The 27,737-nt window shown below is 35.4% G+C and overlaps 2 non-coding genes across 2 annotated transcripts; both read left to right on the plus strand.

Annotated features, from left to right (window-relative positions):
- The first annotated feature begins 5,805 nt into the window (after positions 1 to 5,805).
- Positions 5,806 to 5,909, plus strand: LOC127898742 (small nucleolar RNA R71). The gene has a single exon (XR_008050590.1). It is a non-coding gene; the product is annotated as a small nucleolar RNA R71 (small nucleolar RNA).
- An 8,839-nt stretch (positions 5,910 to 14,748) lies between these two features.
- LOC112495764 (small nucleolar RNA R71) lies at positions 14,749 to 14,851 on the plus strand. The gene has a single exon (XR_003062096.1). It is a non-coding gene; the product is annotated as a small nucleolar RNA R71 (small nucleolar RNA).
- Positions 14,852 to 27,737: the final 12,886 nt, after the last annotated feature.

The following is a 27,737-nucleotide window of genomic DNA, read 5'->3' on the forward strand; positions in this document are numbered from 1 at the left end:
GTATGCAATACATTTTGGAGGTAACTCACCTGCCGATCGTACTTTCGCCTCGATTAACCAACGGATGTCAGCGGGTATGTTATTCCTCATGAGTAATCGCATGCGTTCGGACCGAGCTTTATAGATCGTAAGGAGGGCATTCTGAGGAAGTGAAGGGAATCGCTTGTGAAGCTTCGCTAGAATCTCGTTTCTGTCCATACTTTCGCCTCAGAATATCAGTTATTATGGGAAATTGAAGTAACTGACTTGATTGTCACGGAGTACCGTTATCCGCCACTTCACCGGGGTAACAAACTAAAGCACACAAACAGAAAAACAAATTAAAACACACAAAGAAAATTAAAATTGTCCTCTTATTGAATTTACCTCAAGCTCCAACTGGATGTCGTAAACACTTCTCTTAATGTCTCTGAGTTGGCTTTCTAAACCCTCAACATAGGCTACTAACTCTGGTGGCTGTAGAGCCCAAATGCGATGTGTTTTACAAAATTGAATTTGCCTTTTGAGATGAGTTTTGACACGTTGAAGTGGTTTAAGAATGTTCAAGAGGAACAGTCTAAGTAAGGTACTCATGATTAAAAACGATAAAAGAAAACTTAATAGTTAAACAAACAAACTTATGCAAAAATAATTTCAATTAGCAGAAAAATAATATAAAGAAAGAAAAAAAAATCAAATCAACGAAAAGAGAAAAAAAAATCAATTCAAATCTGGTGGGTCACTCAAATTTATTTCGGTGTCTTCTCCATGTGGTTGGTACTCTAGATATGGCTTTAAACTTTGACTATTAACTTTAAACGTGACACCATTCTTTGGGTCCTTAATTTCAATTGCCCCATGTGGAAAAACAGTATGAACAATAAATGGGCCAGACCAACGAGAGCGTAACTTACCTGGGAATAGGTGCAAGCGAGAATTGAATAAAAGCACTTTCTGACCTGGAGTGAACGATTTTCTCATAATTTGCTTATCATGGAAGACTTTCATTCGTTGCTTGTAAATCTTGGCATTTTCGTATGCATCATTGCGAATTTCTTCAAGTTCTGCCAGCTGTAATCTTCTTTCTGAGCTGGCTTGCTGCATGTCAAAATTGAGTTTCTTGATGGCCCAATATGCACGATGTTCGAGTTCCACAGGTAGGTGGCAAGCTTTTCCATACACTAGCCTGTAGGGTAACATCCCAATCGGGGTCTTGAAAGCCGTTCTATATGCCCATAATGCATCATCAAGTCTTAATGACCAATCTTTTCTGTCTGGCCTCACCGTCTTTTCTAATATGTGCTTTATTTCTCAATTGGAGATCTCAACTTGGCCACTGGTTTGCGGATGATACGGAGTCGCCACTTTGTGTGTGATTGAATACTTTGTCAAAAGAGCTTTGAATGCTTTGTTACAAAAGTGGGCACCACCATCACTGATTATTGCTCGAGGGAATCCAAAGCGTGAGACAATATTGCTTTTCAAAAATCCTATCACCACCTTGTGATCATTGGTTCTGCATGGAATTGCTTCTACCCATTTCGATACATAGTCAACAGCAACCAATATATATTGATGGCCAAAAGAAGGAGGAAAGGGTCCCATGAAGTCGATACCCTATACATCAAAAATCTCAACCACTAAAATTGGATTTAGTGGCATCATGTTCCTTCGTGTAATGCTCCCCATTCATTGACACCTATCACATGAAGAACAAAAAGTATAAGCATCTCGAAATATAATTGGCCAATAAAAACCACATTGTAAAACTTTAGTTGTTGTTTTCTTAGCACTGAAATGGCCTCCACAAGCTTGTTCATGGCAGAATGAAAGAATATTCTGAATTTTATTTTCTGGGACACATCGTCTAACAATTTGATCAGCACAATACTTGAACAAATACGGGTCATCCCAAAAGAAATTCTTTATCTCTGCAAAGAATTTAGTCTTGTCTTGCTTGGTCTAATACTCTGGAAGTTTACCTGTAACAAGATAATTAACTATATCAGCATACCAAGGTAATACTTCCACACTCATCAATTGTTCATCTGGAAATGACTCATTCAATGGTAATGATTCTGTAATTATGTCAAAATGGAGACGAGAGAGGTGGTCCGCCACGACATTTTCTGTGCCTTTCTTATCTTTGAATTCCAAGTCGAACTTCTGCAAAAATAACACCCAACGAATTAGTCTGGCTTTTGCATCTTTCTTTGTGAGAAGATATTTAAGAGCAGCATGATCTGTGAATACAATTATTTTACAACCAATGAGATAAGATCGAAAATTTTCCAATGCAAACACTACTGCTAGCATTTCTTTTTCAGTAGTTGAATAGTTCAACTGTGCATCATTTAATGTCATACTAGCATAGTAAATAACATGGAGAATTCGATCAACTCTTTGTCCTAATACTACTCCTACTGCATAATCAGATGCATCACACATGGGCTCAAATGGTAAGCTCCAATTTGGGGGCTGAATGATGGGTGATGATGTCAACAACTGTTTTAACTTTTTAAATGCCACAAGACATGAATCATTAAAGATAAAAGGTACATCCTTAGCAAGTAAATTGCATAAGGGTCTAGAAACTTTACTAAAATCTTTAATGAAACGTCTATAGAAACCAGCATGCCCAAGGAAAGATCTTACTTCTCTGGCTGTTTTGGGTGGAGGAAGATTAGAAATGAGATCCACCTTGGCTTTGTCAACCTCAATACCTTTGCTCGAAATGATGTGACCGAGAACAATACCTTGTTTTACCATAAAATGACACTTCTTCCAATTTAAGACCAAGTTCTTCTCGATACATCTCTGTAGAACTAGTGTTAGATGATGTAAACATTGATCAAACGAGTCACCAAAGACAGAAAAATCATCCATAAAGACTTCAAGGAATCGTTCAACCATATCAGAAAAAATGCTCAACATGCATCGTTGAAATGTAGCAGGTGCATTACATAATCCAAATGGCATTCTCCTATATGCAAATGTGACAAAAGGGCAAGTGAAAGTAGTTTTCTCTTGATCTTTTGGTGTTATGAGAATCTGATTATATCCTGAGTAGCCATCTAGGAAGCAATAAACTCATGGCTTGCCAATCTATCAAGCATTTGATCAATAAATGGTAAAGGAAAATGGTCTTTACGTGTGACGGAATTCAACTTTCTATAATCAATGCATACACGCCATCCTGTAGTTACTCTAGTGGGTACTAATTCATTATCAATATTCGTAACTATTGTGACTCTTGATTTTTTGGGGATAACTTGCACAGGACTGACCCATGAACTATCAGAAATTGGGTAAATGATACCTGCATCTAATAGCTTAAGGACTTCTGTTCTAACAACTTCTTTCATATTAGGATTTAACCGACGTTGCATTTCCCTAGTAGATTTAGCATTTTCATCGAGGTGAATGTAATGCATGCAGTCTACTGGATTTATACCTTTTATGTCTGCTATGGTCCATCATAATGTTCCTTTGTGCTCTTTTAAAACATCCAACAACTTACCTTTTTGTTCGTCATTTAGGGATGATGATATGATTACCGGTAGAGTACTTTCTTCTCCCAAAAATGTATATTCCAATGTGTTGGGTAATGGTTTGAGCTCGAGTTTCGGTGGTGATTCTGATGATGGGATGAGTTTCTTCTCTGATGGTGCTAGTTGCTCAACTCTTGACTTCTATTTATTAATGTCCATGGATGGTGCTGAGTCAAGTAAGGCATTGACCGCATCGACTGATCTGTCAATATCAAAATCAAAACCAAAGTGAGTTAAACATGTTTGTAAAGGATCATCACTAAGGTTTGAAACAAAAGTATCATCAACTAGTGCTTCAATTAAATCAACATTCACAATTTCATCATCTGCATTGTGAGGTTGTTTGGCAATGTTGAAATGTTCAGTTCCATAGTCATATTGCCGAAGGACAACTGCATATTTTCAGTCTTGCATTGAATGTGAGCATCCACAGTTGCCAAGAAAGGTCGGCCTAGAATAATGGGGATGTGCTTCCTTGAATCCTGTATTGGTTGAGTGTCAATTACAATGAAATCAACAGGAAAATAAAACTTGTCTACCTGGATAAGCACGTCCTCCACAATACCACGAGGTATTTTCGTGGACGGATCTGCGAGTTGTAACACCACTGGAGTTGGGTGTAATTCTCCCAGTCCAAGTTTCACAAACACTGAATAAGGCAACAAATTTACACTAGCTCCTAAATCCAACAAAGCATTCTCAATTGTGTGGTTCCCTATACTACATGAGATAATGGGGGAGCCTGGGTCTTTGCATTTTAAAGGAATTTTATGTTGGAGTATAGAACTAACGTTTTCTGTTAAAAATGCCTTCTTTTGAACATGCATATTTCTCTTTTTAGTACAAAGGTCTTTAAGAAACTTGGCATAAGATGGAACTTGTTTAATAGCATCAAGCAAAGGGATGTTAACACTTACCTGTTTGAAGATTTCAAGAATCTCACCTGTGGATTTTTCCTTTTTTCCTTTAGCTAACCTCTGAGGAAATGGAGCCTTGGGAACATATTCTTGTGGGTTGGTTTCTTCTTTCTCCTTCGGTGATGAGTCCTCAACATTCATAGGTACAATTTGATTTTCTTTTGTCACCGGCATCTCCACTTTGTTGTCGACTTCTTTTCCTTTTCGGAAGGTCATTACTGCTTTGACCTCTCCATGCTACTGTGGTGAACTGGTATTTGCTTCATTCACTCCTTTAGGATTAGGCACTGGTTGACTTGGAAATTTGCCTTTCAAGAATCTCACCTGTGGATTTTTCCTTTTTTCCTTTAGCTAACCTCTGAGGAAATGGAGCCTTGGGAACATATTCTTGTGGGTTGGTTTCTTCTTTCTCCTTCGGTGATGAGTCCTCAACATTCATAGGTACAATTTGATTTTCTTTTGTCACCGGCATCTCCACTTTGTTGTCGACTTCTTTTCCTTTTCGGAAGGTCATTACTGCTTTAACCTCTCCATGCTACTGTGGTGAACTGGTACTTGCTTCATTCACTCCTTTAGGATTAGGCACTGGTTGACTTGGAAATTTGCCTTTCTCAACAGTCATTGCCAAGGTCTAAACTGAAGAAGCAAGTTGTCCCACTATCTTTTCGAGGCTTGAAACTGATTGGGCTTGTGAATTGAAGTCTGCTCTCAACTCATTTCGTAGTCCATCAATGGTACGGTTCTGTTGCTCAATCGTAGAGTGAGTAAGATTCTTGAGGTTCTAGAATGAATCCTCCCATGGTCTGGGTTGAGAGTAGTTCTGGTTCTGATTGTATGGTCTAAATAGTAGCTGAGAGGCTTGAGAAACTTGAGGAATTGGTTGCATTGGTGGAGCTGGAGCTGCTGGTCCATTCTGTTGGAATCCTTGAGACCATGAAAAATTGGGGTGATCTCTCCATCCAGGGTTATATGTGTTGGAGTATGGGTTGTAATTTGATGGCTTTCTCATTACACCTATGGCATTGACTTGATCTGAGTATGAGTCATGGTCATGTGGTTCTGTTGATTTAGCAGTCGATAACGATGCTATTTGTCGAGCAAGACCTTCAACCATCTCCTTGACTTCTTTGATTCCCGAAGTTGACTCGCCAATTTGAACCTCATTTACTCCCTTAATTCTTCTAGTATTCCGGAGTGATCGACTCCGTTGTTGGGAATTATCCACTTGTCGCTGGAAGAATTCCCAAATCTCTAATGCACTTTTTGACATTAGCTCTCCTCCACTTGTTGCCTTTAGCCATTCTTGCACATTCGGTAGTAATCCCTCCAAAAAGTATTGACATTGGTGCCATTTCTCATACCCATGATGTGGACACTTCAAGAGTAGCCCATTGAATCGCTCCCATGTTTCGAAAAATTGCTCGTCCTCTCTTTGGGTAAACTCTGAAATTTCTTTGCGAATAGCATTGGTTTTATGCACTGGGAAATATTTATTCAAAAATTTAGTTACCATTTGTTCCCATGATGAAATGCTATTAGCAGGCAAAGTATTTAACCATGAACGAGCTCTATCCTTTAAAGAAAATGGGAATAATCTGAGTTTAACATCATCGTCTGAAAAATTTTCATATTTAAATGTTTGACAAATGGCATGAAAATCATTCAGATGATTATATGGGTCCTTATTTTTTAAGCCATAGAATGTGGGGAGACAATTTAGCACACTAGGTTTTAGTTCAAAACTTCTAGCAGCTACATTTGGGTATCTTATGCATGATGTGCTCAAATTAGCTAAGGGACTAAAATAGTCCTTAAATGGTCTCTCTTGTGGTGCTTGTAAATCCATTCCAAATTTATTTTTAATGTGCTTTTGTGTGCGAAGTGTTTTTTCTAGCTCAAGATCTATAGGTTCAAGATTAGGAAATAATGACCTACGACCATGCATGCAAAACAAATAAAATAAAAATAAAGATGGGAACAAAACAAATAAAAATAAAGAAGAGGGAGAAATTACAATACTAACCTTATTGCGCTATTATAACCTTTCTATAAGAATACACAAAAATAAATACGTGAAATAATTAATACGATAACAAAAAAAAATTCAAAGAAAAATAAATTGAAAATTAAATTACAGAATTTTAAAGAAGAGAAAAAGAAAAAAAATACTAACCTTTAAATGTAGATTCACTTTTTTTTTTCTTTTTTTTTAAGAAAAAAATACAAGAAAACAATTTAAATGGAATTATTCACAAAAATTAATCTTATGAATTAAAATTACTTACCTCCCCGGCAACGGCACCGAAAACTTGTTGTGCAAATTTTAATGTACTCGTAAGCGCATGAATCTATTGTAGTATAGATCAATGGTGACGAGTGTCGATCCCACGAGGAGGTGGATTTTAATTGTGTGTAGAATTAATTTTGTAAATGGGTGATTGGATTTGTGGTGGAAATGATTTGGAATATGCTAAAACTTAAATTAAAATGGCGAGAATATATTCTAAAATTGGACTTGCAATGGCGAGAATAAATTGAAGAGAAATCTATTGAAATGACGTACTTGGGTATCTGGATCCGTATCAACATGCATCATGGGCTAAATAATCCTTATTAATGCCAATTAAATCATGAGGGGGGAATCCACACCTCATGAACCACGCTCTAATCAATATGGTGCTAAGGGTTTATCGTGCCAAATAATAATAACCTTGTACTAGAGGGCCGGTGAAACCAAGGCGGTACTAGACAAGATTAGTATTATTTGTCGACGAGAAGTCAAAACATCCACAAAAACTAGAGGGGAAGAGAAAATAAATTTACCAAATTAAGCCCATGACACATGTTGAGACTTCACCTTCAACCCAAGCTTGAAAGAAAATTAGCCACTCATAATTGAACTAGGGGCAAAATGGGAATTTATTAAAATACGAAGAAAATACAGATGGAGAGGGAATTACAGAAAATGGGTCCCAAAAATGGATTCAGAGATATCAAATTAGGGGGGAGAGGCCCCCTTTTTATAGATACATTGAGTAAATCATGGCCATTGGATTAAAAACAGTTTGGACTCTCAGGATTGCGCCACGTCATCAGTCAACAGTACGCGGTTTGACCACGTGGATGAACAGTAACACGGTTTGACCTGGATGAACAGTAATGCAGTTTGACCCGGATGAACAGTAACGCGGTTTGGTTGAAAATAATCCTGTGTGATGCATGTACCGTACGCGAGATTTTTCGTCCACTGATATGCTGCCACGTCACCATCAACAGTCTATAAGAATTTTAGCCCAACAGGATCGTGACACCTCATCAGTCAATGCCACATCATCGGTCAATGCCATGTCATCGATCCGTCTATGTGAACAATGTCGTGAACAGTGTCGTATACAGTACCGTACATGTGAATAGTACCGTACATGTGAACAGTGCCATTTTTCTTTTTATGCTCCTCCTAAGGTTTTCGACCGTCTTGAGTTCAAAAGTGATGTCCGTTTTGCCATCTGATCTCTCGTTTATTGTGAAATGACTACGATGCCCCTAAAATACATAAAATACTTAATTAAAATAAAACAAACAGAATTAAATCAAAAGATGGTTAAATTCATAAAAGTAAATGTGTTAGTAAGACTTGAAATGTAAAATGATGGTTTTTTCCTTTATAAATATGCATTTTAACACTCAACAGTGAGCACAAATAAAAAGCTTTTTCGCTGTGGAAGGAATGAAATAGTTTTTTATTGTATGGTTAAGAAATGTGATAAAGCTATCATAAAAGTTATTGACATTTAACAAACCAATGGGTTTATGGTGAATGTGCAGGTGGACTCAAGATGCTAATGTGATAAGTGCCTTTAGAGTTGCAAGATCTCCTAGCAGGAAAATAAAAGCATTAGCATGATTAAGTATTTCATTTATTCTTTCTTGCATACCTGAGACGACTAACTCTTCTCCAATCGGTGAGTCAGACAAACTACCCAAAGGTTTTAGGGCTCTTGGGATGATGCCTAACACTTAGCTTTCTCTGACAAAAGCAGCTTCTGAGACCAATTTTGATAACCCTTGGTTACCTCCTCCATACACCAAGTGTAATTTTGTCTCAGCTATACTTCGACCAAGATCTATGGCTGCCTCAATGAACTCTTTATGTTTGCCATAGTTAAATCCAGAAAGCACACAAATGTTCTTGAATTGTTTATTGGGAGTAGCTGTCATTGTGATACTTCTAAAAAATAATTTGTGAGTGCTTAACAAAAAGTTATATTTAAGAATCTTGGTGATAGTGGGTTATAGCTGTGTATGAGGTAGCATGTCAATGTCAATTAACGCGTAAAGCACATAGCTCGCGAGTCAAAAAGGAAACAGTAAAAAGAAAAAGAAACAATGATAAAATAAAATTATTAAAGACAATAATGCAAATGATAAAACAACAGTGAAATACAATAACGGTGAAGTAAAAGGATATTTACAGGTAGTTGCAACTGTGGCTCACATCTTCCTCTGATTTTACGTCCAGAAACGGCTTGAACACCCTCTATGGGTCGAGGATAGGCTTCCCATCCAGTTTTTTTATAAACTGGCAAATATGGTCGTTTATAGTCAGATTCCCGAGACTATATTGTGCATGCTCTTTCTGGAATAATGGTTATAACTGAAGAATCGCTCCTTACACATATCCACTGGGATACGTTTCAAGAGATAAAAAAATATCATCCAATAACTCCTTATTCAAGCAATCCCTAATGAATTGAATCTTATCTTCCCTCTTATCAAACACCATTCCTAAATAACATAGTTTTTTATCGCAACTCATTATGGCACACTTATGACGAGCAACAGAAATTGCTCGAGCTCTTCGTTTTCTTGCATCATTTCCTTTACCACAACCAGGCATGTATGCAATAAATTTTGGAGGTAACGCACCTGCCAATCGTACTTTAGCCTCGATTAACCAACGGATGTCAGCAGGTATGTTATTTCTCATAAGCAATCGCATGTGTTCGAACCGAGCTTTATAGATTGTAAGGAGGGCATTCTGAGGAAGTGAAGGGAATCGATTGTGAAGTTTTGCTAGAATCTCGTTTTTGTCCATACCTTCGCCTCAAAATATCAGTTATTATGGGAAACTGAAGTAACCGACTTGATTGTCACGGAGTACTGTTATCTGCCACTTCCCCGGGGTAACAAACTAAAGCACACAATCAAAGAAAAACAAACTAAAGCACACAATCAAAGAAAAACAAACTAAAGCACACAATCAAAGAAAAACAAACTAAAGCACACAATCAAAGAAAAACAAACTAAAGCACACAATCAAAGAAAAACAAACTAAAACACATAAAGAAAATTACAATCGTTCTCTTATTGAATTTACCTCAAGCTCCAACTGGATGTTGTAGACACTTCTCTCAATATCTCTGAGTTGGCTTTCTAAATCCTCAATATAGGATACTAACTCTGGTGGTTGTAGAGCCCAAATACGATGTGTTTTACAAAATCGAATCTGCCTTTTAAGATGAGATTTTACACGTTGAAGTGGTCTAAGAATATCCAGGAGGAACTGTTTGGCTATGGCACTCATGATTAACAATAATAAGAGAAACCTTAATGGTTAAACAAACACACTTATGCAAAAATAATTTCAATTAGCAAAAGAATAATAAAAAGAAAGAAAAAAAAATCAAATCACCGAAAAGAAAGAAAAAACTCAATTCAAATCTGGTGGATCACTCAAATTTATTTCGGTGTCCTCTCCATGTGGTTGGTACTCTAGATATGGCTTTAATCTTTAAACGTGACACCATTCTTTGGGTCCTTAATTTCAATTGCCCCATGTGGAAAAACAGTATGAACAATAAAGGGGCCAAACCATTGAGAGTGTAACTTACCTGGGAATAGGTGCAAGCGAGAATTGAATAAAAGCACTTTCTGACCTGGAGTCAAAGATTTTCTCATAATTTGCTTGTCATGAAAGACTTTCATTCGCTGCTTGTAAATTTTGGCATTTTCTTATGCATCATTGCGAATTTCTTCAAGTTCTGCCAGTTGTAATCTTCTTTATGAGCTAGTTTGCTGCATGTCAAAGTTGAATTTCTTGATGGCCCAATATGCACGATGCTCGAGTTCCACAGGTAGGTGGCAAGCTTTTCCATACACTAGCCTGTAGGGTGACATCCCAATTGGGTCTTGAAAGCCATTCTATATGCCCATACTGCATCATCAAGTCTTAATGACCAATATTTTATGTTTGGCCTCACCGTCTTTTCTAATATGTGCTTTATTTCTCAATTAGAGATCTCAACTTGGCCACTGATTTGTGAATGGGGTCGCCACTTTGTGAGTGATTGAATACTTTGTCAAAAGAGTTTTGAATGCTTTGTTACAAAAGTGGGCACCACCATCACTGATTATTGCTCGAGGGAATCCAAAGCGTGAAACAATGTTGCTTTTTAAAAATTTTATCACCACTTTGTGATCATTGGTTCACATGAAGAGCAAAACGTGTAAGCATCTCGAAATATAATTGGCCAATAGAAACCACATTGTAAAACTTTAGTAGCTGTTTTCTTAGCACTGAAATGGCCTTCACAAGCTTGTTCATGGCAAAATGAAAGGATATTCTGAATTTCACTTTCTGGGACACATCGTCTAACAATTTGATCTGCACAATACTTGAACAAATAAGGGTCATCCCAAAAGAAATTCTTTCTTTTTGCAAAAAAAAATTGGCATTGTCTTGCTTAGTCCAATGCTCTGGAAGTTGACCTGTAACAAGATAATTAACTATATCAACATACCACGGTAATACTTCCACACTCATTAATTGTTCATCGGGAAATGACTCATTCAATGTTAATGGTTCTGTAATTGTTTCAAAATGGAGACAAGAGAGATGGCCAGCCACAACATTTTCTGTGCCTTTCTTATCTTTAAATTCCAAGTCAAATTCCTGCAAAAGTAACACCTAGCTTTTGCATCTTTCTTTGTGAGAAGATATTTAAGAGCAGCATGATCTGTGAATATAATTATTTTACAACCAATGAAATAAGATCGAAATTTTTCTAATGCAAATACTACTGCTAGCATTTCTTTTTCAGTAGTTGAATAGTTCAACTGTGCATCATTCAATGTCATACTAGTATAGTAAATAACATGAGAAATTCGATCAACTCTTTGTCCTAAAACTGCTCTTACTGCATAATCATATGCATCACACATGAGCTCAAATGGTAAGTTCTAGTTTGGGGGCTGAATGATGGGTGATGATGTCAACAACTGCTTTAATTTTTCAAATGCCACAAGACATGAATTATCAAAGATAAAAGGTACATCCTTAGCAAGTAGATTGCATAAGGGTCTAGAAACTTTACTAAAATCTTTAATGAAACGTCGATAAAAACCAGCATACCCAAGGAAAGATCTTACTTCTCTGACTGTTTTAGGTGGAGGAAGATTGGAAATGAGATCCACCTTGGCTTTGTCAACCTCAATACCTTTGCTCGAAATGATGTGATCGAGAACAATACCTTGTTTTACCATAAAATGACACTTCTCCCAATTTAAGACTAAGTTCTTATCGATACATCTCTGCAGAACTAGTATTAGATGATGTAAGCATTGATCAAATGAATCACCAAAGAAAAAAAAGTCATCCATAAAGACTTCAAGAAATTGTTCAACCATATCAGAAAAAATACTCAATATGCATCGTTGAAATGTAGCAGGTGCATTACATAATCCAAATGGCATCCTCCTATATGCAAAAGTTCTAAAAGGGCAAGTGAAAATAGTTTTCTCTTGATCTTTTGGTGCTATGAAATCTGATTGTATCCTGAGTAGCTATCTAGAAAGTAATAAAATTCATAGTCTGCTAATCTATCAAGCATTTGATCGATAAATGGTATAGGAAAATAGTCTTTACGTGTGACAGAATTCAACTTTCTATAATCAATGCATACACGCCATCATGTAGTCACTCTAGTGGGTACCAATTCATTATCAGCATTGGTAACTACTGTGACTCTTGACTTTTTGGGGACAACTTGTATAGGACTGACCCATGAACTATCAGAAATTGGGTATATGATACATGCGTCTAATAGTTTAAGGACTTCAGTTCTAACAACTTCTTTCATGTTAGGATTTAACCGACGTTGCATTTCCCTAGTAGGTTTAGCATTTTCATCAAGGTGAATGTAATGCATACAGTCTACTGGGTTTATACCTTTAATGTCTGTTATGGTCCATCCTAATGCTCCTTTGTGCTCTTTTAAAACATCCAACAACTTACCTTTTTGTTCGTCATTTAAGGATGATGAGATGATTACCGGCAAAGTACTTTCTTCTCCCAAAAATGCATATTCCAAAGTGTTGGGTAATGGTTTGAGCTTGAGTTTTGGTGGTGATTTTGATGATGGGATGAGTTTCTTCTCTGATGATGCTAGTTGTTCAACTCTTGACTTCTATTTATTAGTATCCATAGATGGTGCTGAGTCAAGTAGGGCGTTGACCTCATCCACTGATCTGTCAATATCAAAATCCAAACCAAAGTAAGTTAAGCATATTTGTAAAGGGTCATCACTAAGGTTTGAAAGAAAAGTATTATTAATTATTTCTTCTATTAAATCCACGTCAACAATTTCATCATCTACATTGTGAGGTTGTTTGGCAATGTTGAAAATGTTTAACTCCATAGTCATGTTGCTAAAGGACAACTGCATATTTCTAGTCCTGCATTGAATGTGAGCATCCGCAGTTGCCAAGAAAGGTCGGCCTAGGATAATGGGGATGTGCTTCCTTGAATCCTGGATTGGTTGAGTGTCAATTACAATGAAATCAACAGGAAAATAAAACTTGTCAACCTGGATAAGCACATCCTCTACAATACCACGAGGTATTTTCGTGGACCGATCTGCAAGTTGTAACACCACTAGAGTTGGGTGTAATTCGTCCAGTCCAAGTTTCACAAACACTAAATAAGGTAACATATTTACACTAGCTCCTAAGTCCAACAAAGTATTCTCAATTGTGTGGTTCCAATGCTACATGAGATAATGGGGGAGCCTGGGTATTTGCATTTAGAGGAATTTTGTGTTGGAGTATAAAACTAACGTTTTCTGTTAAAAAGACATTCTTTTGAACGTGAATATTTCTCTTTTTAGTACAAAGATCTTTAAGAAACTTAGCATAAGATGGCACTTGTTTTATAACAATAACCAAAGGGATGTTAACACTTACCTGTTTGAAGATTTCAAGAATCTCACATGTGGATTTTTCCTTCTTTCCTTTAGCTAACCTCTGAGGAAAAAGAGCTTTGGGAACGTATTCTCGTGGGTTGGTTTATTCTTTCTCTTCTGATGGTGAGTCCTCAACATTCACAGGTACAATTTGATTTTCTTCTTTCACCGGTATCTCGATTTTGTTGTCGACTTCTTTTCTTTTTCGCAAGGTCATGATTGCTTTGAGCTCTCCGGGCTGCTAAGGTGAACTGGTACTTGCTTCATGCACTCCTTTAGGATTAGGCACTGATTGACTTGGAAACTTGTCTTTCTTAACAGTCATTACCAAAGTCCAAACTGAAGAAGCAAGTTGTCCCACCATCTTCTTGAGGCTTGAAACTGATTGGGCTTGTGAGTTGAAGCCTGATCTCATCTCATTTCGTATTTCATCAATAGTGTGGTTCTGTTGTTCAATCGTGGAGTGGGTAACATTCTTGAAATTATGGAGTAAATCCTCCCATGGTCTGGGTTGAGAGTAGTTCTGGTTCTGATTGTATGGTCTAAATGGTAGCTGAGAGGCTTGAGAAACTTGAGGAATTGGTTGCATTGGTGGAGCTGGAGCTGCTGGTCCATTCTGTTGGAATCCTTGAGACCATGAAAAATTTGGGTGGTCTCTCCATCCAGGGTTGTATGTGTTGGAATATGGGTTGTAATTGGATGGTTTTCTCATTACACCTATGGCATTGACTTGATTTGAGTATGAGTTATGGTCATGTAGTTCTGTTGATTTAGCAGTCGTTAACGATGCTATTTGTCGAGAGAGACCTTCAATCATCTCCTTGACTTCTTTGATTCCCGAAGTTGACTCGCCAATGTGAACCTCATTCACTCCCTTAATTCTTTTAGTATTCCCGAGTGATCGACTCCGTTGTTGGGAATTATCTGCTTGTCGCTGGAAGAATTCCTAAATCTCTGATGCACTTTTTGACATTAGCTCTCTTCCGCTTGTTGCCATTAGTCATTCTTGCACATGTGGCAATAATCCCTCCAAGAAGTATTGGCATTTGTGCCATTTCTCGTAACCATGATGTGAACACTTCAAGAGTAGCCCATTGAATCGCTCCCATGTTTCAAAAAACTGCTCATCTTCTCTCTAGGTAAACTCTGAAATTTCTTTGCGAATAGCATTGGTTTTATGCACTGGGAAATATTTATTCAAAAATTTAGTTACCATTTGTTCCCATAATGTAATGCTATTAGCAAGCAAAGTATTTAACCATGAACGAGCTCTATCTTTTAAAGAAAATGAGAATAATCGAAGTTTAACATCATCGTCTGAAAAATTCTCATATTTAAAAGTTTGACAAACAGCATGAAAATCATTCAGATGATTATATGGGTCCTCATTTTCTAAGCCATAGAATGTTGGGAGACAATTTAGCACACTAGGTTTTAGTTCAAAACTCTTAGCAGCTACATTTGGGTATCTTATGCATGATGTGCTCAAATTGGCTAAGGGACTGAAATAGTTCTTAAATGGCCTCTCTGGTGGTGCTTGTTGTTGTTGCAAATTCATTTCACTTTTATCTTTAATTACAACGTGTTTGTGTGTGCGAAGTGTTTTTTTAAGTTCAAGGTCTATAGGCTCAATATTAGGTAATAATGACCTTCGACCATGCATGCAATGAATACAAAAAAAATGATAACAAAATTAATAAAAATAAACAAGAATGAGAAATTACGATACTAACCTTATCACGTTATTACAACCTTTCTATAAAAAACACACTTAAAAAAATACTTGAAATAAATTAACTAAAAATAAATTAATAAGATAAACAAAAAATTACAAAGAAAAATAAATTGAAAATTAAATTATAGAATTTTAAAGAAGAGAAAAAAAAAAGAAATTCTTACCTCTAAATGTAGATTCACTTTTTTTTAATAAAAAACTTACAAGAAAATAATTAAAAGAAATTATTCACAAAAATTAATTCTATGAATTAAAATAACTTACCTCCCCGGAAACGGCACCAAAAACTTGTTGTGCAAATTTTAATGAACTCGCAAGTGCACGAACTTATTGTAGAATAGATTAATGGTGATGAGTGTCGATCTCACGAGAAAGTGGATTTTAATTGTGTGTAGAATTAATTTTTTAAATGGGTGGATGGATTTGTGGTGAAAATGATTTGGAATATCTTAAAAGTTAAATTGGAATGGCGGAATTAAATTAAAGTGTAAACTATTATAATGGAAGCACTTGGGTATCTGGATCCGCATCAACATGCACCATAGGCTAAATATTTCTTATTAATGCCAATTAAATCATGAGGGGAGATACCAAACCTCGTGAACCACACTCTAATCAATATGGTGCTAAAGGCTTATCGTGCCAAATAATAATAATCTTGTACTAAGGAGCCGGTGAAACCAGGGCGGTATCTAGACAAGATTATTACTATTTGTCGACGAAAAGTCAAAATATCCACAAAAATTAGAGGGGAAGAGAAAGTAAATTTACCAATTAAAGCTCATGGCACATGTCGAGACTTCACCTTCAACCCAAGCTTGAAAGAAACTTAGCTACTCATAATTCAACTAGGGATAAAATAGAAATTTATTAAAATACGTAGAAAATACAAGATAGAGACGGAATTACAGAAAATGGAGCTCAAAAATGGATTCAAAGATGCCAAATTAGGGGGGGATGCCCCCTTTTTATAGATACATTGAGTAAATCATGGCCATCGGATTAAAATCAGTTTTGACGCTTAGGATTGCGCCACGTCATCAGTCAATAGAACGCGGTTTGACCACTCGGTTTGAACAGTGACACAGTTTGATCACGCGATTTGAACGGTCAACCGGCTTGAACAGTGACGTGGTTTGGTTGAAAATAATCTTGTGTATATGCATGTACCGTACGCGTTATTTTTTATCCACTAACATGCTGTCACGTCACCGATCAACAGTACATAAGAATTTTCTCTAATTAAATCATGACACCTCATCAGTCAATGCCACAACATCGGTCAATGTCACGTCATCGATCCGTCTATGTGAACAGTGTCGTGAATAGTAACATAGACAATACCGTACATGTGAATAGTGACAGTTTTTCTTTTATGCTCCTCCTAAGATTTTCGATTGTCCTGAGTTCAAAAGTGATGTCCGTTTTGCTATCTGAACTCTTGTTCATTGTAAAATGACCATGATGCCCTTAAAATACATAAAATACTTAATTAAATTAAAGCACACATAATTAAATCACAAGAAGCTTAAATACATAAAAGTAAGGGTGTTAGTAAAATTTGAAGTGTAAAATGATGATTTTCTCCTTTACAAATATAAATTTTCTAACACTCAACAGATGCAAAGAGTTTAAAACAGAACTTAAGGGGCTATGGAGGACACGTTTGGGAGTAATTGATTATTTTGAGAATAATGTCGGCACGTGTAACTAGGCGCAATCACAATTTGATGGTAAAAAGTACAGTATTATATTTACTAACATTGCAGAAAGTATGAATTCTTTTATGACGGAATAATAAAAATTTTCGATATCTCATTTGGTTGATCATTTTGAAAAAAAACATGGCAACAACACTTTTATAACAGGAAAAAGGTGGTAGAATCGATAAGTATCCCTTTGACAATATGGGAAGACAAGTTAGTAGCAAAACAAAAAAAGGATTAGGCTAAAAAAATGAATGTTCATCTTGTGTTTGAGCATAAATTCCAATTATGAGGCAATGGTGCGAAAGAGGGGGTTAGTTGATATAAGTTGCAAGGTCTTGAGTATTGGAGAATGCATATTTATACAGGGTAAAATTGTCATTTTATGCTCACTAACATTTTCACTTTTACGTGTTTAAATCCTCTAAGCTTTTATTATATGTGTTTTATTATAATTTAAGTATTTTATATATTTTAGGAATATTTTGGTCATTTCACAACTAACAAGAAGTCAGACAGCAAAACGAATGGCATTTTTTAACTCAGAACAACAAAAAACCTTAGGAGGAGCACAAAAGGATATTTAGTACTGTTCACGAATAAGGTAATATTCACAAGTACGTCATTGTTTACATATATGGTATGACGATGTGACATTGATCGACACATTTGACCGATGAAGTGGCAGCATCCTATTGAACCAATGATGTGGCATTGACTGAGTATGTGACGTTGATCGATGATGTGCCAAGATGCTATTGAACAATAATAATGATGTGGCATTGACTGATCACGTGGCAATATGTTATGGGACTGAAATGCTGATGTAGTGTTGACTGATGATGTGTTTCAACCAATCAAAGCTTGCCACATAGCTCATTCTTGAACATCTAAATTGTTTTTATCAGATGATCATGATTTATCCATTGTATCTATAAATAGAGGGCTCTCCCCCCTAATTTGACAGCCTTGAATTCATTTTTGAACTCCATTTTCTGTAATTCTCTTTCCATCTTGTATTTTCTACATATTTTGATAAAATTACCATTTCACCCCTAGTTAAATTATGAGTGATTAATTTAGTTTTAAGCTAGGGTTGAAAGTGAAACCTCAACATGATCCATGATCTTAATTAGGTAAGTTTATTTTATTTTTCTCTCTGATTTATGCAATTGTTTTGACTTATTATTGACAGATAATGTATCTTGTCTGAATTTTATATGGTATACTAGCTCCTTAGTAAAAGATCGTTATTGTTTGGCACAATGAGCACTTAGCATCATATTAATTAGAGAGAAAATTCCCCTATAGTATTTTGTAGGTCGTCTTGACTCAGTGTGGATAGAGAGTGAATCTAAGCTATTTAGTGAATGGTCTTGCTACGTTGTCGACAAAAAGATTATTTTTGTCTGGCACAACGTGTTTTTGATACTACACTTAGTGGAAGATCATTATCTCTAGCGCACTGAGTGTTTGATACCATATTTATTAGAGTAAAGATTATGAGGAGTGGAAATACTCCCTCATGAATTAATTGGAGTTAAAAAAGAAATATTAAGCTTATGGTGAATGTTGAGTGTGAATGCAGAAACTCAAGGATTTCATTTGCATTGGTTTCATCTTTAATACATTTTTGTCATTTTATTTTAAATCTTAAGATTAAATAAATTCACTTTCAACCAACTCACATTTACACCTAGAAAATTAAACCTATGCATAATTAAATCTACCTCCTCGTTGGTCGACACTCGTCACCACAAAATCTATTCTATAATAGATTCGTGCGCTTGCGAGTACAATAAAATTTGCACAAAAATTTTTTGGCACCATTGCCAGAGAGGTAAGTCATTTTAATTTGTAGAGTAAATATTTCTTTGTAAATTTTGTGTGCAAGTTTTAAGTGTGTTTTCATAATAAGTGTGTAGCAGCATAATAAGGTCAGTGTCATAACTTCTCCCTTCTCTCTTTATTTTCATCTATTTTGTTTTTAATTTTTACATGTTCTTTGCATGCATGATCGAAGGTCACAGTCACCTAATCTAGAACCTGTAAACCTTAAACTGGAAAAAACACTTTACACATTAAGACACGTTGCATCAAAGGTTAAAATTGAGGATAAAACTGAAATGGATTTGCAGCAACAAGCACAAGCACCACAAGAAAGACCATTTAAGGATTACTTCAATCCATTAGATAACTTGAGCATATCATGCTTAGAATACCCAAATGTAACTGCTAGGAGTTTCAAACTAACTTAAGCACATCATGTTAAATTGTCTCCCATCATTCTATGGCTTGGAAAATAAAGACCCATAAAATCATTTGAATGATTTTCATACCGTTTGCTAGACTTTTAAATATGAATATTTTGCAACAACAAGCTTAGACTATTTTCATTTTCTCTAAAAGATAGAGTTTGTTCATGGTTTAATACATTGCTACTAATAGTATCACATCATGGAAATATTTGGTAACTAAGTATTTAAATGAATACTTCCCAGTACATAAAACCAATTCTATTCGTAGGGAAATTTTAGAGTTTACTAAAAAAAAAGACGAGCAATTCCTCAAAGCATAAGAGTGATTCAAAGGGTTACTTTTGAAACCACATCATGGATAAAAGAAATTGCAATAATGTCAATATTCTTGGAGGGACTATTGCCACATGTGTAAGAATGGCTAATGGCAACAAGTGGAGGTGAGCTCATGTCTAAAAGCACATCAGAGAATTAGAATTTCTTCCAGCGACAAGCAGATAATTCCCAACAATAGAGTCGATCATTCAGGAATGTGAGAAAAATTAAAGGAGTAAATGAAATCCATGTTGGCGAGTCAAGATCAGAAATCAAAGAAGTCAAAGTAATAGTTGAAGGACTCTTTCGCTAAATAACATCATTGACGGCTATTAAATCAACAGAGCCACAAGAATACAACCAATTTGACCATGATTCATTCCCAGATCAATCCAATATTATAAATGTAGTAGGAAAGCAAACAAATTACAACCCTTACTCCAATACCTATAATCCTAGATGGACAGATCATCTCAACTTTTCATGGTTTCAAGGATTCTAACAAAAAGGAACAAGAGCTCCAACTCCACCAATGCAACTAACTTTCAAGCTCTTTAAGTCTCTCAACCACCATTCAGATTATACAATCATAATCAAAATTACTCAAAGCCAAAACCATGGGAAGAGGCACTCCAGAATTTCAAAAATTCGACCCATCACACCATTGACGAGTTACGGAATGAGATGAGAGCTGGCTTCAATTTACAAGCCTAATTAATCTCAAACCTTAAGAAGATGGTGGGCCAACTTGTCTTCAGTTCAAACCTTAGCAATGACCGTTGAAAAAGGGAAATTCTCAAGTCAGCCAATGCTTAATCCTAAAGGAGTGCATAAAGTGAGTACAAGTTCATCCCAGCATTATGAAAAGGTAAGAGTCATCATGACCTTGCGAAAAGTCAAAGAAGTAGACAACAAAGTGGAGATGCCATTGAGAAAGACAACTCAAATTATACCCTTAGAATATGAAGACCCATCAACAAAGGACAAAGAAGATAGCAACCCACAAGAAGCTCATTTTCCTCAGAGGTTAACTAAAGTAAAGAAGAGAAGTATTACAGGTGAGATTATGGAGATTTTTAAACAGGGAAGTATTGACATCTCTTTGCTTGATGCGATTAAACAAATGCCTTTTTATGCCAAGTTTTTCAAAGACCTTTGCACTAAAAAGAAAAACATTCATTTCTAGAAAAAATGCATTTTTAATAGAAAATATTAGTTTCATACTTCAACATAAGATTCCTTCAAAATACAAAGACCCTAGCTACCCTATCATCTCATGTAATACAGGGAACCACACATTTGAGAATACTTTGTTGTACTTAGGAGTTAATGTAAATATTCTGTCTTATTTAGTGTTTGTGAAACTTGGACTGAGAATATTACATCTAACTCCAGTTGTGTTGCAACTTACAGATCGATCCATGAAAATACCTTTCGGTATTGTGAAGGATGTGCTTATTCGGGTAGACAAATTTTATTTTCCTATTGATTTCATTGTGATTGACACTCAACCAATGCATGATTTGAAGAAGTACATCTCCATTATCTTGGTTCGACTTTTCTTAGCAACTGTCAATGCTCACATTCAATGCAGGATCGAAAATATACAGTTGTCCTTTGGCAATATGACTCTAGAGTTGAATATCTTCAACAATGCCAAATAATCTCATGATGGAAAAGATGAAGTCACTGATATGGATGTAATTGAATAATCATTTGATCATACTCTTCCTTCTAACCTTAGTGATGACTCGTTACAAGAATGGATCATAATACACTTTGGATTGGTTTTTGATAAGATCAATGCCTTTCTTGATTTATGCAATTTAAAGAAAATGCAATTAGCACCATCAGGGGAAAATCTCATCTCATTATCAGAATCACCACCAAAGATTGAGTTAAAACCATCACCTGACTCTTTGAAGTATACAATCCTAGGAGAAGAAACACATTGTTAGAAATCATCTCATCCTCCCCTAACGTCAAACATAAGAATGCAGATGTCATTTACCTCATTTGTTGTTCAAAAAAGGAAATTATAACTAGCAGAACCTAAAGAGATTCTCAACAATAAAAATGCCAAAGACTATAAGAAGAAGATGAAAGTCTATCATGATAAGCAAATTATGAAAAACAAATTCACACCAGGTCAGAAAGTGCTTTTATTCAATTCTCACTTGCACGTCTCCCCTAGTAAAATTCGCTCTCGATGGTTTGATTCATTTATTGTTCACACTGTTTTTCCACATGAAGTCATTAAACTTAAGAATCCAAAGAATTGTGCAATTTTTAAAGTTAATGGTCAGAGAAGTAAAGTCATATCACGAGTACCAACCATATGAAGAAAACATCGTAATAGATTTAAGTGACCCACCAAATCTGAAACTTTTTGCATCTCTTTTCAATGACTTAACTTTTTGTTATTTTTTCTTTACTAATTTATTTATTTTTTACTAAAGTGTGTTTGTTTGACAGTTGTATTTTCTATTTCATCACTTTTGTTATAAATCTTGAGTACCTCAGTGAGACAATTCATTTTCAACTACGTTAAGTGACTTCAAGCGTCACCTAAATGGCTTGATCTAATTTTGTCAATCACATCCTATTTGGGACCTTCAACCACCAGAGTTAGTATCCCATGTTAAAAATCTAAAGAGACAACTTAGAGAAATAGAAGGTGGTATCTATGAAACCCAATTAGAACTTGAGGTAAACTTAATAAGAGGACGATGGTGAGTTAACATCCCGCCCTTTTGTATTGTGTGTTTTTATTTTTGTTTGCTTTCACGTGCATTGTGTTTTTGCTAGATTTATTCTTTTCTTTGGTGTGTTATCGTTTGTCACCCTAGTTAAGTGGCAAATAACGATACTCAATGACTATTAAAGTCGGTTCCTTCATTTTCCTACAATAATTAATATTCTCCAGCCAACGTATAGATAGGAACACAACTCTTACAGAGCTTCACAAGTGATTTTCCTTCCTTCTTCAAAATGTACTCCTCATAATTTACAAAGTTCAGTTTAAACGTATGCGTCTACTCATGAAGAATAACATCCCTGTCAACATTCGTTGGTTAATCGAAGCCAAAGTATGATTAGTAAGGGAATTACCTCTTAAATTTATTGCCTACATGCCTGGTTGTAGGAAAAGAAATTATACAAGAAAATAAAGAGTTGCACGGCTTCCAGTTTCTTGTCATAAGTGTGCCAAAATACAATACTCTAAAAACCATTCACTTTGGGAATGGTGTCCGATAACAAGGACAATAAGATTAAATTAATTAAGAATTGCTTGAATAAGGAGTTATCAGATAATATCCTTTCGACTCTTGAAACGCATCCCAGTAGATATGTACAACATGCAACTTCTCAGTTATGGCCATTATTCTAAAAAGAATGTGCATGATACAATCTCGAAAATCTGACTATAAATGACCTTGTTTGTCATTTTATAAGAAAACTGAATGGAAAACATATCCTCAACCCATAAGAGGGCATTCAAGCCGTTCTGAACGTAAAAGTTAAAGAAGATGTGAATCACAATCACAACTACTAGTACGTATCGTTTTGATTTACTGTTTGCTTTATTGCTTTTAATGGTTTAATTTCTATCTAATTATTGTTTATTTCCTTTTACTGTTTGCTTTTGAATAATTGAGTCTTCATATTTACGCATCATTTGACAAACCTAGCCCATTTATAGTTGTGTATTATTATACATGTCACCAAGATCTTTAAATATGAGCATTTTTCAAGCATTCACAGATGGTTTTTGAGATTTTCCAAATGGCAGCCACTTCGAGCAGACAATTCAAAAAAAGTTTGTGTGCTTTCTGGGTTTCACTATGACAAATATAGAGAATTTGTTCAAGCAACTATGGATCTTGGTTAAGTACTAGTAGAGAGAAAGATACACCTAGTATATGGAGGAGGTGACCGGAGATTATCAAGACTTGTCTCAGAAGCCGCTTTTACTAGAGGAAACCAAGTGCTTGGTATCATCCTAAAAGCCCTAAAAGCTCTATCTAGCTCAACAATCGAAGAAGAGTCAGTTGTCTTAGGTATGTAAAAAAGATAACCGAAATGCTAAAACATATTGACGCTTTCATTTTCTTACCAAGAGATCTTGCAACTCTAGATGCACTAATTACCTTTGCTTCTTCAGCTTATTTCAACATTCATAAAAAAACCCATGGGTTTGTTAAATGTCAACAACTTTTATGATGGCTTTATAGCATTTATTAATCATGCAATTAAAAATCATTTCATTTCAGTTTCAGTGAAGTTGCTCTTTATTTGTGCTTTTACTGCTAATAAGTTACTTGATCTTTTAGAAGCTTATAGAACAGAGTCAGATCCTAAGACTCTTACGTTGGATTGGTCGACTGATGATGGTAGCGTTAGTAGTAAGAAGCACAAACTAGATTTCACTTTCCGTTTGTAAATATTTTCTATTGTAATGTTAAGATGATATCTTTTAAATTCTACTTCTTTCCTTCAAGACATTGAGAAAAATGTCTCGTTCTGGTTGGAGGGAGGGAATAGTTAACAATTATGGAATAAATGATAGTTCTGTTGCTATTGTTACTAACTGTTTCTGAATTTTTGAGTCGAAGATGACTGAATATGAAGTTTAGTTATTCTAGAAATACATCTTCCTAGTCTTGGTGTCTAGTAAAAAAAAAACAAAACAAAACAAAATTATTGAATTTTTTCTGATATTATTGACTAATCCTTTTTGTCTATCTTGGCCATCTTAAGAGATTCAACAAACCAATCTAGACACACACATGAGACAAGTAATGGTGGTGGTAAGTTGAAATTTTGTAATACCTAATCCTTTTGTTTCATTCGTGAGCAACAATTAAAGGCGGTGGTCATTATACCCTAAAAAAAAAAAAGAATAAGAGACATTCTCACTTAGTAACTGAGTCTTTTGCCTCAGTAAGCAAAGAGTGTTCGCTTCAAACGGTGAGAGATGATCAAAATTTTTGAAACTCTTACATAGTAATACGGCCTCCTGCCTCAGTAAACAGAGAGTGTTTGCATCAAACGGTGAGAATTCGATTTGTCCAGCCCAACTCTTTTTTAGTAACTAGGCCTCTTACCTTAATAAGTAGATAGTGTTCGCGTAAAATGAATAGAATTGGTTAAAGAAATAATATAAATAAACCTACTGCCTACAGAAGGAACTCTAATGAGACGGTAAGAATAAAAGTATTGCTTTATTTTGACCAAACCCCATAATCAATGTGCCAAACATTGCTAAGCACTAAAAACGGTCTGCTAAATTTTTTATTCATGGTTGAGTAGCAAAAAGGAAGGACATAATTTTTCGGAAAAGTTCATTGATTTGGTAAACATATTTTAATTTGAATTTTGTTAGATTTCATCACTTAATTTTCTAAGGACTAGCAATAAGCTAGTTGGGGGGTGTGTTGAGTATTGGAGAATGCAAATTTATACAGGGTAAAATTATCATTTTATACTCCAAGTCTCACTAACATTTTCATTTTTACACGTTTAAATCCTCTAAGATTTTATTATGTGTGTTTTATTATAATTTAAGTATTTTATGTAATTCAGGAATATTTTTACCATTTCACAACTAACGAGAAAGTCGGATAGTAAAATAGATGGCATTTTTAAGTCGGAACGATTGAAAACCTTAGGAGGAGCATAAAAAGGTATTTGGTACTGTTCACGAATAAGGTATTGTTCACATATGCGACATTGTTCACACATACGGTACGATGATGTGGCATTGACTGCTGATGTGGCATTGACCGATGATGTCGCAATATCCTATTAGACCAATGATGTGGCATTGATTGATTATGTGGCGTTTGCTGATGTAGCATGATGCTATTGGATAAAAATAATGATGTGGCATTGACCGATGACAAGGCAGCATCTTATTGGACCAAAATGCTAATATAGCGTTGACTGATGATATGTTCCAACCAATCCAAGCTTGCCACGTGGCGCAATCCTAAGCATCCGAATTGTTTTCATTTGATAGCCATGATTTATCTATTTTATCTATAAATAGAGGGCTTCCTCATAATTTGACACCCCTGAATTTATTTTTGAGCTTTATTTTCTGTAATTCTCTCTCCATCTTGAAATACAAGTTATGCAACCTAAGAGGTGGGGTGAATTGGGTATTTAAAAAATTAAGTAAGCAAATCACACAATAATTCAATTTAATGCCTTAATGAAATCGAAAGCAATAAATTCAATAAATCACAAAAATAAAAGAGTAAGGGAAGAGAAAACAAACACGAGGATTTTTACGTGGTTCGACAATCCCCGCCTACGTCCGCGCCTCCAAGCACACCGGGTTTAAGGATTTCACTATCCAAGCCTCCCAAGCCTTCAAACACTTACAATTGACTTCCAAGGTGTCAATGAACCTTTACAATAAAAGATTATCCCCAATCTCTTATCCCAAGTGTATCCCAACACTTACAACCTCTCAATTTGATTTTACAAAAAGGATTACAAAACTTTCTCTCACACAATGTGTTTGAATACAAATGAAAGCTCAGTATGTGTGAATAAGTGAAATAAATACAAAGTTTATGCTCTTAGATTTGTAGAGAATTACTCAAAATATCAATGGTTGCATTATTTAAAATGAATTTGATTTGAGCCAATTTATAGTTGAGGAAGAAAACTATCCGTTATTGACTTTCTTGTAATAACCGGCTTATCGCTTTTGTGAATCCGGTTAGCCGATTCATGTTACCGTTATGTTCAAAAATTTGAATTTTTGAACATCTGGTATGCCGCTTTCATGAATTCGGTTAGCCGCTTTCATTCTAGAGAGTTTCTGCCCATAATCGGATTGCTGCTTTGTAATATCCGGTTAGCCACTTTGCTATAGTGCCGGCTACAGTGAACTATTTTTTAAAATTATAATTTTACCCCAAAACTTTCATAACTGCATTATGACCCAAAACGTTATGAATAGTTACAAATAGGTCTAATTTCAGAATTTCTAAATAATACTTGTGATTCCCAAAATTTCTAAAATTATTATATTGCCCAAACTATGTGAAATTATGGAATAGCCCAAAAGATTTAAATATTTTTAAAAAGGTCCAAATCCGAAATTCAAAAACAATATTTATTAAAATCAAAGATTGTAAAATTCTTTCATTTTAGTTCATAACTTGAAAAACAACTTAACTCCATAAAATCATTTTCTTATTATAAAAGCACAATATATAAATCTTTGTTTAACTACTCTCAATTTTCTTTAACCAAAACATGTGGCTTGTTATCATCAAAATCAATATTTATAGCCATATAGGCTAACAATCTCCCCATTTTTTATGATGACAAAACACATTATAGAAAATTGATTTAGTTATGAAAAGCTCTCCCTTAATCAATGCAAGGTTAAAAACTACTTTAAAAAAGGTTTAAAAGACTCTCCCTACATAAATGCATATGAATATATTTTTCATAACAAATGAATTTCCCATATTTTCCCTTTATATATTATATCTCCCCCTTGATCATCAAAAAGAATAAATAACTCCCCCTATCAATCATCAAAATCTCAATACAAGCACATTAGTTCAAAAATATCCAAAGTATAAGGAAATAACATAACAAACAGTCAAAGCAAATCCATATCATCCAAACCAAATACATAATCCAAAAGCATAACAACCATCTATATAATCGAAAATAAAAAAATATAAAGCAGTAAATGAAATGTTGGTGTGTCTAAATACAAGTGTAAGAGACTACTGAGGTGGTGAGGATGGTGGTGATGGAGGTGGATACAGATATGGAATGCCGAAGTGCTCAAAGAGGACGCATTGTCCATGAATGAGTTACTGCTGCTGCTGCTAAAACTCAGTCTGCCACACAGAGAGTGTCCTCACCTCATCTATAAGCTGCTGAAGAGTGATCTCTTCAAAAACAAGAGGCTCGGGAGGTGGTAAAACAGGTGCAGAGGCCTCAGGAGCAGAAATAGACACCGGACGGTCTCGACGTCTACGCTGGCCTCGGAATAGAAGT

This window comes from Citrus sinensis, chromosome 1 (assembly GCF_022201045.2).
Source record: "Citrus sinensis cultivar Valencia sweet orange chromosome 1, DVS_A1.0, whole genome shotgun sequence".
In the NCBI taxonomy this organism is placed as follows: Eukaryota; Viridiplantae; Streptophyta; class Magnoliopsida; order Sapindales; family Rutaceae; genus Citrus; species Citrus sinensis.